Source organism: Rhinatrema bivittatum, chromosome 7 (assembly GCF_901001135.1).
Source record: "Rhinatrema bivittatum chromosome 7, aRhiBiv1.1, whole genome shotgun sequence".
Classification (NCBI taxonomy): domain Eukaryota; kingdom Metazoa; phylum Chordata; class Amphibia; order Gymnophiona; family Rhinatrematidae; genus Rhinatrema; species Rhinatrema bivittatum.
Genome location: NC_042621.1, coordinates 152,336,791 through 152,353,027, shown reverse-complemented (window position 1 = coordinate 152,353,027; position 16,237 = coordinate 152,336,791). Strand labels below are relative to the sequence as shown.

Here is a 16,237-nt window from a genome sequence, read left to right as displayed (position 1 = left end):
ATGTAAGCAGCCTAGTGAGTAATTGATTTATGTATTATATCCTCCAGTATAGCAAAAAAAAAAAAAAAATACTAATAATAAAGTTTGTGAAGTCTTAGGTCAAGGGATATTATTGCCTATCAATCTGATGAGCTGCAGGGAAGATATTTCTTTCTTTCCTTGCTAAAAAGGCCAATAGGTACATAGAAATATAACAGCAGAAGGTCCATGCAGTCTGTCCATCCTGATTAATGAATGTCCACAAAAAAAGTACCAACCAGAAATTCATATGAAACAAAATAATTGCAATAGGTTAATTTCAAATGCGATAAAAATTATTTTAAATGTGGAGGAAAAGACATAAACAAAGCCGGCTAACAAACTCACAGTTATGGTTAAAACTGCATAATCATTAGTCAAAAGCCCCCAAGTTTATTTTTGTTTATATGTAACTGATTGCTTTCAAGAAACATGAAACATAATCCAATTGTGTTTATAAAGGCTTTTAAATAAAATAGAGAATTTAGGGCCTGATTCACTAAGGCATTTCTCCCATTCTGTGTCTATGGGAAACTGCATTGATGAATCAGGCACTTAGCTTGAAAAAGCAGAATAATGTTGAGAAACAGATGTTGATGTTGATGAAGCATAAACTCGGACGTTGGCCAGCATTTCACCAAATGGCTGTGTCAGGGAAAGATCTTCCAATTGCTTCAAATAGATCTTTGAAAAATGCACCATCATCAATACAGTTATTATAGCTAGAGATGTGAATCGTGTGATCGATCGTCTTAACGATCGATTTCGGCTGGGAGGGGGAGGGAATCGGATCGTCACCATTTGGGTTTTTAAAATATCGTGAAAATCGTGAAAATCGAAAACCGGCACACTAAAACATCCCTAAAACCCACCCCGACCCTTAAAATAAATCCCCCACCCTCCTGAACCCCCCAAAATGCCTTAAATTACCTGGGGTCCAGAGGAAGGGTCCCGCTGTGATCTTCCACTCTCGGACCTCCGGTGCTTGTAGAAATGGTGCCGGTGCTACCTTTGGTTTTTCCGTACGGAAAAACGATTTGCGGCAGGATATCGCTCCCGGACCCCCGCTGGACACCCAGGGACTTTTGGCCAGCTTGGGGGGACCTCCTGACCCCCACAAGACTTGCCAAAAGTCCAGCGGGGGTCCAGAACGACCTCCTGCAGTCGAATCGTGTTGTCTATGGCCGGCGCCATTTTGCGCCGCCATTTTGCGCAAAATGGCGCCGGCCGTAGACAACACGATTCGACTGCAGGAGGTCGTTCCGGACCCCCGCTGGACTTTTGGCAAGTCTTGTGGGGGCCAGGAGGCTCCCCCAAGCTGGCCAAAAGTCCCTGGGGGTCCAGCGGGGGTCCGGGAGCGATCTCCTGCCGCAAATCATTTTTCCGTACGGAAAAACCAAAGGTAGCGCCGGCGCCATTTCTACAAGCACCGGAGGTCCGAGAGTGGAAGATCACAGCGGGACCCTTCCTCTGGACCCAGGTAATTTAAGGCATTTTGGGGGGGTTCGGGAGGGTGGGGGATTTATTTTAAAGGGTCGGGGTGGGTTTTAGGGTTTTTTTTAGTGTGCCGGTTTTCCCGCCCTCCCCTTTCCCCTCCCCCTTCCCCCGATTTACGATTTTTTGACGATAAATAAGGGGGAATTGTTATTGTATCGCGGCTCTAATGATTTTTGACGATTTAAAATATATCGGACAATATTTTAAATCGTCAAAAAACGATTCACATCCCTAATTATAGCATCAATGATATGAACTTAAATTTATGGTGAATTCTTACCCCCAAATCTACATGCTTGTTTTATCAAATAGTGTTTTAAAATGTGACAAAGTTTTCTACATAGCCTCTGAACAAATGGCAAAGCAGAAGCCGGCAATAGAATTTACAATGAAACTGACCAATGACGTGCTCATACATCAAACTTGATGATGATTGCTCATTTGCAAATTGTCAATCACAATAACCACCAATCAAAAGGACAATACATTCAAATAATGTCATTCATGAAAAGGTCATTCATAAAAATGATCATTCTCTGAAACATTGGTAGACTCTGTTCATAGTATAGCAAATGCTGTTATAAAGTATCTCTTCTAGGTATGTTTAAGATCTTTATATTTTCAGCCAAAAGCATACTCATGCATTGAAAAGAATGCTCATTGGTCTCCAGTTATTCAAACTTGAGAAGATCCTGCCATTTTTTTCTTTATATTTTATAAATTTTAAGGTGAATTTTAAAAGTCGGGCATGCCCCAAAATTGGAAGATTTATGTGCACGCGTCTATCTGATTTTGTCACCCACATGCATGCACAAGTCTGGATATGCAAATGTCTCTCATCGGGGACAAAAAAAGGGGTGTAATGTGGGAGGGGCATGGGCATTTTGGGGCTGGGCCAAGAGATATATGCACAAGCAGATATGCCTGAGTGCAAATTTACTTCTGTTATGGATGAGGTGTACGTTTTTATAAAACTACTTCCAGGCATCTTTGCTGCTTTACTCACTAATGGGTTGATTTAAAAAAAAGCCCCGTGCGTAAAAAGTGGGGGTTACGTGTGTGGCCGGGCCTTCTGCACGCCGCATGCGTTTTAGAACAGGCCTGGCCATGCGTGTAACCCCTGTTATGTGCAGAAGTGCTGGGCCTTGAAAAAGGGACAGGCCCGGGGGGCGGGAGGGAGCCATTAGCCGCTGTCCCGGATTCATGAACTTCTCACAGTCGAACGAGAGATTATTTTCCCTCACGTAGATTATTGTAATAGTCTCTGATGGACTTCTTAAGGTGACATTACTCGATGCAATTATTGCTTAACTCAGCCACACGACTTGTCTCTCATTCAAAACTCTCTGAGCATATTTCCCCATCTTGTGTAAACTTAACTGGTTATCAGTTACAGATCGGATCGTTTTCAAAATTGTTATGATTGTTTTCAAGCTTTTAGTTTCAGATTCTTCATTCTGGTTAAACGATTTATTGCGAATTTATAAACCTGTGAGAAGCTTAAGATCCTCCTAGTTGAATCTCCTAGAAATTCCATTAGTGCGGCAAGCACACTTGTTCTGTACTAGAGAGACCTCATTTTCCATTGCTGCACCAGCTCAGTGGAATCTTATTCCTTTTGAACTCCGGTCCTTAGATGATGTAAAAAAATTCAAACATCTATTGAAAGAGTATTTGCTCCACCGTGCCTTTAATGTATGTTAGAGAGATTTAAGTGAGATTAATTCTTAAATTAGGCTGCGTGGTATATCATAAAGGACTTAGAGCCAATGATCATTTAGTTTACCTTTATACGGTATTGGTTATTTTAGTTTCTGTGAAACTAAAGATCTTTGTGTGTTAAGTGCATGTTGATTACAACCTCCCCACTCGTCCAAAAACTTCAAAGCTAAATTGGATATATCTTCTGCCTTCACTGTCTCTCGCAGCAGGATCCATCACTTATACTTGCCCACCTAGGGTTTAGAGCAGGCTCACAGGACTTTAGTCCCCTGTAGAGAGCCCTTTCGCCCCAAAGGTTATCAGGCTTAAGAACCTATCTCTCTGTAATTTAGTAGGCCCGTATGACAGGGAGTGCATGATGAGGTATCACTTTTAACAGAAACTCCATCTGAGTGAAGCTGGGAGGCCTCCCCAGACTGTGAAACTGAAACATCCTTACATTCAAAGGCTTCCTCAGACTGATCCCAAGGTGCCTTTAAATAGCTGGGCTAAATAGTGTTGAGGCATCCAATCCAGACCCTCCAAATGAGAGGGACTGAGGGGAATAGATTGCTTCTTACTAGAGTATTATAATACAGGGATATGACAACTGGTGGCCACACTCTAGGGGGCGTTCTGTCATATTTTTTAGAAACTAAATCTCATCCCTAATGTTTGGGATCCTCATAACTAACTCTAAAACCTTCTGCCCTAAGAAAGGATATCTGAGTGAAGTGAACTCTCTGAAAGATTGTAATATAAGAATCTAACACTGTTTCTTCAGAGTCCTCCCTGAAATCGGCAAGGAGTCATCTTCGACTACTGCGCAGCAATAATCAATTCTATGCAGTCCTAGATTCAGGCTTCTCCAGTGGGGCGGATGAGGTGGGGGCAGCATGCTGCAAGACCAAAAGGGATCACACTCACTGTCTCTCAAAATAAAATCTTCACATAATGGGTGTTGTTAAAAAGCAAAATGTCTCTTGTTGAAGACAAAAATTGGAAGTAAAACAAAAGTAGAAAACCATTTATAGGTTTAACAATAAACACACCAAAAATTACACTTTCTCAGGCTGCTTGAGCAAGGTTTTCAGGAAAACTGGGACTACCCTTGTTCCCAAAAGGCCTCTGTTTCCCTTAGAAACCCATTTGTTAACTATGAAGTTCTCTTCTCCCATTTGCAAAGTAGACATAGCTGACTTGTTCAGCAAATTCCTAAGTCCTCCTATACCTGATAACTGGGAAATGAACCTTTCTGGACCATTGACTTTCTCTGCATTCCTTCTAGAAGCTACGCCATCAAAAAGGCACTGATCAGGCCGAGACCCAGGCTGGCACCATATTGTACAGAAAAGACTAACAATGGCATAGGTCTTGGACTGCCGAAGCCATTTCTAAGCATGTCACCAATGGGGCATCACTCCTGCACCATGGAGAGCCTAAAATATGGTAAGAGGGTTTGGAGAGGCAGCAGAAACAAGAGGCTGGGAAGGATTTTTATGTTTAAACTTTTTATGGGATGGTTTTTAAAATCTCTGATAGGACCCACATCTTCTTTTTAAGTTGGTGTTCATTTTGTTATTTTTCATTTTAAAATAAATAGAAAGAAGCAAAACAAAATAATAAAATGAATAAACAAACCCCCTCCCCAAAAACAAAATGAAATGAACAAATGTCTGTTCACTCCCCTAATTAATGTCCTTGAACTGAACTATGGAACCGCATAGAGTTGAATCAATAATGTTAAATTATGCTTCACAGCGCGTGAATCATCGCCTCGCAAATGAAATAACGTAGTTGATGAAAGACAGGAGATGCTATAAAAAGTGATATCTTTATTGAACAGAAGGGTAATGATCAATGTCTGTGCTTTGAGAATGAAGAATTAAACAGATGTTTAAAATGATGAAACAGATGTCAAACACTTGATATATTAAAGTTTGTTACCATTTTCATCTCATTCTTTACTTAAGGAATAATACAGATATAGTGGATTCATCAATCTCTTTTCTTTCAATTTGTTTTATTAACATTTCAATCTTCTTCACTTCTTGCATCCACCAGGAAATGGTTTCACCTGGTTCTGGCACTGGGATGGACATGGCTGACAGGGATCTACAGTGAAATAGAGAAACAGTATTAGTAGACCCCTCAGAAATACTGAAGGATGCCTGCAGTGCTCATGGGTTCTTACATGTATGTCTTGCAGATATCATGAATCAGGTTTAAGAATTCTAAATGGGAAATCTTTTCTGGTTATATACAGAGAACTGTTGGATCAATGCTTATTTCTCTGCGCAACCCTTCATGGATCAATGAAATAAACCTGTCGAAATATTTTATGGGACCTGGTACAATAATCTTATCCAGTTTCAAAGATCAAACCTTCTTTTGTACGTGATGTTGGTTACTTATGGATATCATATTGCCATGTATTTCAGAAATGCAAGCTACATGGCGGAGTGTAAAATGCAAGAAATGCTGATTGCATACCTCAGTAAACATTCATTTATCCTCCTTTCTTTCCATCAGTCCTCTTTCTACTGGGCAATTATTTATAATAATTTTCAAACAGCTTGTACAGTGCTAAAGTCAGCGTGTGTAATGTACAAGCAAACTTTACCAAGGATTTTTGAAGCGAACTTACAATGAAAGTTCAATTTGGAAATTCTTGGGTAATTGGCTGAATCTATGCACACATTACCTCATGTAAAGTTGTACGTGCTCCTTGGAGAGTGTATACTACACAGGGTAATTTACGCACAGGGAGGTTAACTTTAAAACATCATGTGCACAATCATACTCATGTATTTTATATCGTATGCTCAAATGTGCACACACAACATAAAATACACTTACATCTACCCAGCAACATGCTCACATATCTATAAGATACATGGCATGTATTTTCAATGTAGACAGATAAGTAGTGATTTATTACTTATCCAGCTACATTACTTAGCTGGACAAGTGGCAGTTTTTGAGACTTAGGGCCTCATTTTCTAAAGTATTGCAGGCCTGCGATACTTTAGGTAATGAGGGGTGGGGGGCCGAAACGGGGGGCGGTCCTGCGCTAGCCGGCAGCGATCGCACCGCCGCAGTGTGATCGCTGCCAGTTTCGCACCCAATAGCGCCACCATAGAAGGTGTAGCTTAGGTACGTGTGTTTTAGAGGTTATAAAATAACTATTTATATGCATAAATATTGGCCTCACCCTAGAACATCCCTGGCCTGCTCCTTTTTTATTCAAGCAAATGTACTCTATCATACTTGCACGTCGTCGTTTGAGGTTTATAAAATAGCACTTATGCAAATACTCGTATGGTCATTTGTGTGTGCATCTGCCAATTTGTACGTGTGCAACTCTTTGAAAATTAACCTTATATGTTTTAAAATTTAAAAAATATGTGCATAAGTGCTGACTTCACCCCAGCTCCGCCTTCTGGAACTCCTTTTTGCAATACATGCAAAACAGAGTGACGTATACTTTCATGTGCATTGAGCTGGGGTCAGTTTTAAAACAGCCATTTACACACATAAAACTGGGTTTTATGCAGATAAATGGCTTTGACAATTATCCCAAGTATTCCTTTTTTTTTTTAAATTCTCTAGAATATTTAAAAAATTAGAATAAATTGATTTTGGTCAAACTTATTTCCCTTATCAAAGATAATTTTTCATACCTGGCTTAGAGCACTGTGGGGTCTGATCCTGGCACTGCTGTATAGGCACACATGCTGAAATTAAGGGAAGATAATTGTGAAATAAAGCAGTTTCATTTTTCAGGCTGTAATTCAGAACTGCTCTTCATTTCCTGTTAGACATCTGATAATTGTAGTATAATTTTAACAAAATAATTTAATGGGTTAATGTAAATGTGTATAATATAATTAACTTTCTACACAAATTATCCTTTTGCAGTAGAGGCTGGCATGGAAAAGATGCTGAAATTGCCCATTGCTCTACTGCTCACTGTCAGAGAAGGAACTGACTCCTAAAAATGCGATAATAATGCCCATGCTAAGAAAAAGGAGCATGTTTATGGAAATTTTAGAATTACCATACTACACTGCTTTGCAAGGTGTGTTAAATTTTTCAAAGCCCACAATAATTCCTATTTCATGGTGAGAGAGATAGGGAAAGAGAGAGAGATATAACCTGTCTATAAGGCCTTCATAGTACACAAGTATTTATATGCCTATAGGAGGGTCATTTAATAGCTCAAGGTGAGGTGTTGGTGGTGGTTAAGGGTTTAAGGGCCAGTTTTAGATGCAGAATGAGACATAAGAACAGCATAGTACACCTCGGTGAAGATTAGACTTCATTTGGAGTGAGGAAAGTCTCACAAAAATGACATTTTGTACTATGTTATCTTGGCCTAGCTTGATGGTACCCTGTTATAGAGTCCATCAAGCTAGGAGTGAGAGAACATAGTAGAAATTTCATCTTTGTGAGACTTTCCTCACTCCAAATGATGTCAAATCTTCACCGAGGTGTACTGTGCTGTTTGTACATCTCACTCTGCATGATAAACTGGCTCCTAAACCCTAAACCACCACAAACACCTCACTTCGAGCTATTCCATGCCCCTCCTATAGGTATATAAATAGCTACACACTGTGATGGCCACTCCAGAGGCTCTTTCACTCACTCACTCATGCCACTCTCCTTCTTTCTCTCTCTCCCAAGCCCAGAAATGGCCAAAATGCAATTCTAAAAATGTATCACAAATTGTGATACAGCCGTTTCAGGCATATTGCACAGCTTAACGCCAGGAATAAAGGTGTAGTTATTTCTGGTGTTAAAACCATGCGATAGCATGCGTTATGCTATAGCACGGTGTGATAGTGCCCCTCATTTTAATAATTCCCACCCAAACTCCTCCCTAATCCCATCCCTTCCCAAAATTTGCATTCACACCGTGTGATAGCATTATTATCACATGCATTATGGCGTTAACACATGCGATAATGCGTTAACGCCATATCGCATTTTGATGAATGACCCTGTTTTGTTGTTAATATAATTGATCAAATCTGATGTAGATATGAATAAGTATCATAAAAGGCCTGCATCATCAAATTATCGTCTCATAAATATAGAATGTGAGGTAATCCTTAGTGAATCAGGTCCTAAATGTTCTGCAGAAGAAAGCATTTAGTATTGTAAGGAACTTTTATAATACCTGCGTAAAAAAATGAATAATTGCAAACATATGGATTGTTGGAGAAGCTCTGCATTTCCTAAAATGACTAAAGAAATTAATAGTAGTAGGAAGATCATGGTTCAGTCAGCAGAGTCCTGTATGCAAGTCTGATAGTTAACCTGAAATAATTCAGGTGGTGTTGGGGAAGCATATCCTGAAGTCTTTGTAGGTTGTGATACCATTTAAAGGAATAACAAGAAAGATGTTGTAGTACATGAGCTTTGGACATCTCAAAGACTTTTTCTTCAGATGTCAAGTCATGAAAAGGCTCATGAGATCTTCTAAGCTCTTATACTTCACCATCTTTTTGTTTGCTCTTTAAAAGATATCACAGCCTACAATGACTTCAGTTTTCTTCAAGTCCATTATGGTCACTAGATCTCCAAATATGAATATGGAAGTTATCCTTAATGGTGTTTGTTCTGATTTTAAGAACCCTAGGGGCATCAAGACAGTTGCTTGTGCCAACTTAGATTTAAAACTCAATAAATGATACATAAACTATATTAATTACAGGGAAAATTAACATGTGCCAAGTTAAAAGTGAACACTTACAGTGATCAAACAATGTATCACAGAAAAGTGTTAGCTAAACACAAGATATTCTACCTGTAACTTCAATATAGAAGAAAATATTTTCTTTTTCCTTCTCAATTACTGAAAAGGTTTAACAAAAGTTATTTAAACAAATGCAAAATTCCTTAGATGTTCTTGGTAAGAGAATACTTACAATCTTGACATTGGTTTGGTATTTGCTGGCATGGCTCTGAGAACTGTGACTGCTGTTGGCAATGACTGTGACCACCCTTGGCAGACATGGCTTCCTCTGGCACTGAGCGGCAGAATCAGATAAAAGGACTGGAGGAAGGATTTTCCAAGCTATGTTTTGGCTGTTTGAAGGCTCACCTTTTATATAGGAGTGATTCCATTGGGAAATATTTTTGCATTGGTGGAACTCTTGATGATCCATAACAATTACTGATGACTAAGAGATATGTCATACAGATATAATAAATATTTTTTGTTTAGGTTTCTTCCTCAATGAGTGGGCATATCCTTGTTATGAGTCAAAGCCAGAAGATTTTGTTTGATATAACTAGTAATCAATATTCAGAAATAACATTTTTGTGGGTCACTTTTATAATATTTCCTCTTCTAAAACTTACAAAGTTGATAAAAGACTTTAACATCCTGGTAGAACACTACTAAGATTTTTTGTGGCATGATACCTTGGAAGGAAGATTTTACTTCTTTGTTGAAGCAAAAGGATTCTAGTTTGAGGAATTAATTTTTTTCTATAGTGCCAATGTTTCCCATGTTTCTCCTATTCTCCATTCTTTTTATATTTATTGAGATTTACTTGCCATGTTTATTGATGTATGGTCCTTGGAAATGTGAGTGGTATCACAAGATTGGAGAAAATTAGCTTTGGTCCCTTTTTACAAAAGTGGTAACAGATAGACATGATCCAAGAAAGGCAACCAAAATGATGCGGAGTCTGAACTTGAGAACCTAAATATTTTATCCTAGAGGGGAGGAGAGACAGAGGGGCTATAATACAAACTTTTAAATAGTTGAAAATTATTAAAAATGCACAAGAAATACATCTTTTCCAATGAAAAGGATGCTGTAGAACTAAGGGTCTTGATATGAATTGGGGGGTGGGGGAGTAGGGGGTAGACTCAGGAACAATGCCAGGAAATATTTTTTTCATAGAAAGAGTGGTGGATGCCTGGAATGCCCTCTCAGAGGAGGTGATGAAAACAAAATTGGTGACAGAATTTGAAAGGTCTAAGATAAATACAGAGGAGTTCAGTGGGAAGAGGATGAAGCAGAAAAACCAGCCTCGAGAATTCCACTGATGTATGTATAATGGTTCTAAGCAAACTGTCCCAACTGAAGCTTTTCAAAGTGTTCGTTCAAAAAGTATTTTTTTTTTAAATGTGAAAACATTTTAGATTGGCCAAGAGCATGATAATGCAGAAACTGTCTCCACCTTCCCTACACAGTTATGTTTTGGCATTTCAACAAACACCTGCATCTGGGACTTTCAACACTTGTCTGCTGCACTCTGTTCACAGAAATTCCCCCAACAAAAGATGCAGACCAGAACAAGGACATTTCCCCTTACCATTCACCATAAGAAAAATAATATTCAAATTCTGTTGTCTCCTCAGTAATAGTAACACAAGCTCTATCCATTACCAGAAACATTTTACAATACAAAATCCTGCAAAAACTGTACTCTGAGCCTATACAAAAATTGCCATACCATAATACACAAATGCAAAACAGTAAGAACCTTATCTATGAAAAGGCAACACTTCAAATATTACAACAGGCCCTAAAATACTAATTCACCTCCTATTAGGAACATAGAATAAGTCAGGCTGCTATAGATCCATTTATAGAAACTACATGCCTGCAGAATTTCTCACCTACGTCACACATGCAGAACACAGACATGCCCTCTGGAAATATGGAATACAGAGACCAAAAGTATAAATACAAGTGCAGACAAAAACTGAACTGGAAACCATAAGAAGCCAGACCTGTATGTATTACAACAATGGAAATACAGAAACATCACTATTCCTCATAAAACATCAAATAGTGACCAAAGGATAAGGAGGACAAAACAAAGGAGTCCTCGATGTGAGCAAATCTTGAGCAGTGACAAGCCCCGGCAGTTGGGGTCTCCAGGAATTCCCACTTCTCTCTTCAACAGCGGGGGAAGGGCAAAAACAGATTGTCAGGGGTCCCCAAACTTCTACGGAATGGGGACCCTGGCCAAAACACATATCAACGGCGCCAATAGACGATGGCTTCAATGGCTGGGATGGCGAGAACATAGACACAAGAGAAAAGAGGATTGGCGGCAAAGCCAACGGTATGGTCACCCCAAAACCTTCTGCTTGTGTAATAGTTGTTTGATGATGAATATGTGAGTTTGATAAGATTGGTTGTATAAATTTTGACAAAGTTAAGCTTGTGCTGCGGCCTTAATATATTCCATAAACGTTTTTGACTTCATTGAATGTTTGCTGTCTTTATTATATCCAAATAACTGAACAAGGGGAAGTAGGGCAATGGGAGGGAGGGGGGTGGTATGAAAGAGGATTGAACCTGCACATATTGAGTTTCTGTAAAGGGACGCGTGTTCCGAGCAGGGCACAATATGGGTGGGACAGCCGATTAGAGGCTAGGGCAAGACAATGGGGATTAGTCAGGTAGGAGTCTAGAGGAAAAGAAAAGAGGGGGAGGGAGGAAAAGCAGGGAAGGCAATGACGAGAAACAAGAAGTGGAAAAGAAAAGATTAAGGGGCATGCTCATTGGAGACCGTGAGCCCTTTAAAAGCATCCACAAACAAGGAAAACCCCCTTTTCACCTACAAACGCCCAGCAGCTTTCCCACCCACTCCCCTCCCCTCACAAGTTAGGGATAGTTAGATCATCGTCACAGCACAAGCAAGGGTGGGGTGACCAAAGGATAAGGAGGACAAAACAAAGGAGTGATCAATGTGAGCAAACCTTGAGCAGTGATTAGCCCCGGCAGATGGGGTCTCCAGGAATTCCCACCTCTCGCTTCAACGGTGGGGGGAAGGCAAAAGCAGATTGTCAGGGGTCCCCAAACTTCTACAGAATGGGGACCCTGGCCAAAACACATATCAATGGCGCCAATAGACGATGGCTTCAATGGCCAGGATGGCGAGAACATAGAATGAAGAGAAAAGAGGATTGGCGGCAAAGCCAATGGTATGGTCACCCCAAAACCTTCTGCTTGTGTAATAGTTGTTTGATAATGAATATGTAAGTTTGTTAAGATTGGTTGTATAAGTTTTGACAAAGTTAAGCTTGTGCTACGGCCTTAATATATTCCATAAAAGCTTTTGACTTCATCAAATGTTTGCTGTCTTTTTTACATCCAAATAACTGGACAAGGGGAAGTAGGGCAATGGGAGGGAGGGGGAAGGTGTGAAAGAGAATTGAACCTGCGCATATTGTGGAAATACAGAAACATCACTATTCCTCATAAAACATCAAATAAAACAATCAAGAAATATAAAATATCAATAACTGTAAAACCATACTAATAAAAAGAAATTTTCAAAACTGACATCCAATAATTTAAAACTCACATAATTTATTTTAAAGTTCCCAAACAGTAAAATATTTCAAAACATCAGACACATCAAATAGCCAATAATTAAAACTAATAAGGATTTAAAATTTCACTGTTCTCTAAACCTGCGAACTTTTGATGTCCAATCACCCTAAGATTGGCATGGATTAGTAGGATTGGGAAGGTGAGTTCACAGACTTTCTCCTCTTTCTCTCTCACTCTCACTCACACACACACACAGTCTCCTACTCTATCACACATGCTTATACAAATATGCTTTCTCTTGTATACACATGGTGCCACACTTACACAAGCTTTCTCCCTCTCAGTCTCTCACTCTTGCTCTCTCTTTCGCATGCTCCCTCTTTTCTCACACCCACACACATGCTCACACCCACACATACACTCCCTCTTACTCTCACAAACATGCTCACACACACACAATCACTCACTTTCTCTCAAGCATAGTCTCCCTCTCTCTTATACACACATGCTCTTTCTCTCATTCACATGCTCCGTCTTTCACACATACATACATGCTCACACCCTCACATACACTCCCTCTCTCCCACACAACATGCTCCCTCTCTCATACACACATGTTCTCACATATACAAACACTCCCTCTCTCTCATACACACATTCTCTTATACACCATATGCTCTCTCATTCACATGCTCCCTCTCTTTCACACTCCCTCATGTTCACACTCACACACATAATTTCTCTCACACAAACACAATTCCACACAAACACTCCCTCTCTCTCAAGCACACGCTCCCTCTCTCTTATACACACATGCTCTCTCTTTCTCTTTCATTCACATGCTCCCTCTTTCACACACACATATACATGCTCACATCACACATACACTCCCTCTCTCTCATACAACATTCTCCCTCTCTCACACAATATTCTACCTCTCTCATACTTACATGCTCTCACGCACCCACAATGCTCCCTCTCTCTCATACACGCATACTCTCACACACATGCTCCTTCTATCATACACATAGGGGTAGATTTTATAATTTTGCGCGAGTGCGTACTTTTGTTCGCGCACCAGGTGCGAACAAACTTACGCTGGATTTTATAAGATACGCGCATATCTTATAAAATCCGGGGTCGGTGTGTGCAAGGGGGCGCACATTTGTGCAACCTGCGTGCGCCGAGCCCAGCGCACGCGCTGCCTGTTCCCTCCGAGGCCGCTCCGATTTTGGAGCGGCCTCAGAGGGAACTTTCCTTCACCCTCCCCCCACCTTCCCCTCCCTTCCCCTACCTAACCCACCCCCCGGCCCTATCTAAACCCCCCCCTTACCTTTGGCAGATTTACGCCTGCCAGCAGGCTGCTGGTGTGCCATCACCCGACCCGGGGCTGGTCCGGAGGCCTTGACCATGCCCCCGGGCCGGCGCCATGCCCCCGGACCCGCCCCCGAAACGCCGCATCACGCCCCCGAAACGCAGCGTCATTTACGCAACGCCCCCGACACACCCCCTTTACGAAGCCCCGGGACTTACGCGCGTCCCGGGGCTCTGCGTGCGCCGGCGGCCTATGCGCGAGGGCCCTGCGCGCATAAATCCGGCCGACTGTCTTACATACAAAAGCTCCCTCTCTGACACACATGATTTCTCTCTCATTCATACACACCAAGCTTATTCTCTCTCATTCACATAGGCTGTCGCTCACACACATATGTTCTCTGTCACTGGGCCTCTTCTTATCTTTTCCCTAGAATATTATGCAGGGAGAGAGAAAGGGTCCCGCGGCCTGTTCCTAACTCAGGCTACCGATGGCTCTGCGACCTCTTTCACACTTTGGCTGCTGGTGATATGGGGTGCACTGGTGGCTCCACAGCCTCATTCACTCTTCAGCCGCTAGTGAGATGAGTGTACTAGTGGCCTGACTGCCTCCTTTACTCTTCAGCCACTGGCAAGATGAGGTGCACCAGTGGCTTCTCAGGCCTCCTCTTTTGCGGCCGCAATGGGATGGGGTCTGGAGATGGGCTGTTGGCTCTTCTTAGCGAAGGCTTTTTTTCCTTCTTTCACAGCTTGCAGACCACCTGTTATGGCCTGGTTGACTCCTAGGGGTCCACAGTTCACAGTTTGGGAACCACGGGCCTATGGACTTTGTAGAAAGAAAATGGTTGTGGTAGATATTGCGGTATACCTCAATGCAAACATTTGAAGATTAAAGCAGAACTTTAAACTGTATCCTCCACTCAATTGGTAACTAAAGCAGTTCATGAAGAATTGGAGTGACGTGGTCTGTACTCCTTTTACCCTCACTCAGGAGTATGGCAGTATTATGTAATTGCAGCAACCATTTTAATCTCACTACTGAAAAACTCTGGTACAGGGAGTTCCAATAATCTATCTTCCCTAAGACAAGCACATAGACTATAAATAATACTAGATCTTTTATTTCAAGGAAGGCATGTATCTGACAGCTACAAATCAAGGCCATAAAACAGGTACTCATTAGCAAAACACTGGGATTTAAGGTGGCAGAGGTGCAGCTGGCAGCATGTTGAGCTCTTCTAGAGTGGTCTTTATTATATTGCCTATTATCAGTTTCTTGTTATCCATGGAATGGAAGAGAAAGGCAAGGTATGTGACCCTCCCTGCGGCCCCTCCAGAGCATCCTCCTTCAGGACCGATGGATGCCCATATTGTCTGTGGATCCTCACTGTCGGCAGTAGAGCATCTGGAGAGATTGGAAGAGGAAGTTGTACTCCTGTTTCCCCTTTGCTCAATGGCATCATTGACTTTAATAGACAGAAAACCTCCATTGGATCTGGCTGAAATCTATAGCAAGGAAAGTCGCATGCTGATGACACTCTAGTAACGGCTTGCTGGTCAGGGAGTGGGAAGAAGTGAAGTAGTTATATCAATTGGCCACACCAATGGTTAAAGTCTATTAAATTCCTCCCTTTAAGAAAAAACAAGAGGGAGTAGAGATGGGGGACAATTATTATCTTAAGTGGAAGAGGCCAATTTAGATGTTTCGGACTTACCTGAGGCTTTAGATAGTGGTATGGCCAAACCAGCTACTTTGATAGTCTCTCTAGTGTTGGACCAGACAGAGACCGGATGCTGGAACTTTACTTTAGACATTGCTCTGAGATCTTTTTGAACTACAAAATGTAAGTGTTTCCTGATATCGTTAGACAAACCCAGAAGAGAAGGAACAATTTCTATTGATACGTCCAAAAATTTTGCAGCTTAGGGCACTGTTCTTTTTAAAATTTCCTTGCAAATATTATGTTAGATATAAAGATGTTTCCTACATTTTTTGAACCTAGTCAGTTGACTAGATGCCTTAGGCCTAGATTCATCATTCCTGCAGAATGATGAGCTGCCGTGATAAAGGGGGTGGGGGCAAAAAAACGGGCAGGGGGGGCACCATTGTGTAGCCAGCCGCATCGGTGCAGTTTCACCTGCTGCGGTGCAGCCGTGTGCACACTATCGCCCCCATAGCACTACGCTAAAAGGTGGTGCTATTTTCTGCGCTACTGCCAGCGATAGTATCCAAAACATTATCGCCGGCAGTGGTGCCGCCGCCCCATTTCCCTAAACCCCTCCCAAACTCCTCCCTAACTCCACCCCTTCCCCTAGTGCGTTAGGGCATTATCATGTGCGATTACGACTTAATGCACGCGATAATGGGCTATCGCACCTTGGAAAATGAACCTA

The 16,237-nt window shown here is 41.4% G+C and overlaps 1 long non-coding RNA gene across 1 annotated transcript; it reads right to left on the bottom strand.

Moving 5' to 3' along the window:
* Positions 1–5,050: 5,050 nt before the first annotated feature.
* Positions 5,051–9,299, bottom strand: LOC115096132. The gene is made up of 3 exons (XR_003857989.1): positions 9,153–9,299; positions 6,900–6,953; positions 5,051–5,331 (listed from the first exon to the last, which is right to left on the bottom strand). It is a non-coding gene; the product is annotated as an uncharacterized LOC115096132 (long non-coding RNA).
* Positions 9,300–16,237: the final 6,938 nt, after the last annotated feature.